The sequence below is a fragment of the Nerophis ophidion genome, linkage group LG02 (assembly GCF_033978795.1).
Source record: "Nerophis ophidion isolate RoL-2023_Sa linkage group LG02, RoL_Noph_v1.0, whole genome shotgun sequence".
NCBI classification, from domain to species: Eukaryota; Metazoa; Chordata; class Actinopteri; order Syngnathiformes; family Syngnathidae; genus Nerophis; species Nerophis ophidion.
In genome coordinates, this window is record NC_084612.1 from 31622949 (window position 1) to 31624612 (window position 1664).

The following is a 1664-nucleotide window of genomic DNA, read 5'->3' on the forward strand; positions in this document are numbered from 1 at the left end:
GAAGGTGTCACCCCAAGATGCAGTGGGACCAGACAAGCAGGATTGGAGGTAGGAGCTGGTTTAATCTACAAAAAGGTAAAATAACACTGGTACAAAAGCAAAGTAAAGGCGTGCTGGAGCTTACAAGAAGCTAATGCTAAACTAGCATCGAGTTTAAAGTGTCCAAAGTAGCGCGTGGCGAGGGCACGAAAGCTAAAACGTAACTTAGCAAACAAACAAGGACTTAGAGAAACCAAACGTGAAAGTTACCTGTAGCAAACCACGAACCAAGACCGAACAAAGGGAGGAGGCAGATTGAAATACAGAAACAAACAATTACCACAGGTGTGCGTAAAAGGCATGGCAGGTGGAACAAATGAGGAACCATGATAACTGAACAGACAAGGAAGTGCTCAAACAAAGGGATCAGAAGAGTCCAAAAATAATCAAAACACACAAAAGGACTGAAGAACTAAAACTACCGGTATGTCAGATCCGGGAGGCGGATCGTGACAGGGTGTTCTTTCTGCCATTTCCTGCGGAAGTCTACAATTAGTTCTTTGGTTTTGTTAGTGTTGAGAACCAAGTTGTTTTGAGCACACCATGAAGCCAGTTGTTGGACCTCTGCCCTGTATGCTGTCTCATCATTGTTGCTGATGAGCCCAAGCACCGTAGTGTCGTCGGCATATTTGACAGTGAGGTTGGATGTTGAAGAGGCTATGCAGTCATGTGTGAAGAGGGTGAAGAGCACAGGGCTTAGCACACAACCTTGTGGGGCACCGGTGTTGATGATGAGCGTGGCAGAAATATGCTCACCAATTTTCACATACTGTGTGCGATTTGTTAAAAAGTCCAAAATCCAGTTGCAGAGGAAGGTGTTCAGACCAAGGTTGTGAAGCGTAGATCTGAGTCTGATTTGCCTTATTGTGTTAAATGCTGAGCAAAAATCGACTGAAATTTGCTACACCAAAGTCAGAGGTAGCTTTGACCTGTGCGCACAAAACTCCCTCTTCCACCAGTTTTTTGGAGGACGGAACATCTCACTTAACTTTTCCAAAAGGATTAAAAATGAGTCATGCTGATCCTTGTAAGTTAGAACTTTTCTTAGAAAAACTTGGGCCAGTTCACGTAAAAGCAGCTAAGGAAGTCACTAAGGATTTTTTACGCATTCAGTGGATTAAGTCATGCAGCCAGCAGGTTGAAATAAAGCATCATCTCCCAAGGGCTCAACACAAGCAGCATTTAAGTCTCTAGTGCATGAGAACTACAAAGGATGGATGGTATATAGTTTAATTATAGTAATTACTCTACTGTATTTGTGTTCAGCCAGAGATGCCTTTTGTATTTCTTAGCCTTGATCTTGAATACAGTTGCCTCCCAGCAGACTTGACAATAATGATTTTTTTTTTCTCTTCTTCTGAGCATGGCAGAGACATTTAGCATACAATATTTGATGCAGTCTTGGGCCAGTGACAGTAAAAAAATATGATGGAGAGAAAATACTTACAATATATTTGCAGTTATCTTATCATAAAGTGTTATCAGTCAAGAGAAGATGACATTCTGATCACATGTGAAAAAAATAAAATGATCATGTTGCCATAAAAAAGGTTTGATTGTTGCCTTTCATGCAGTATGTATGATGTAGATCAATAAAAGATGCAATACTGCCCCCTGGCAGCCCC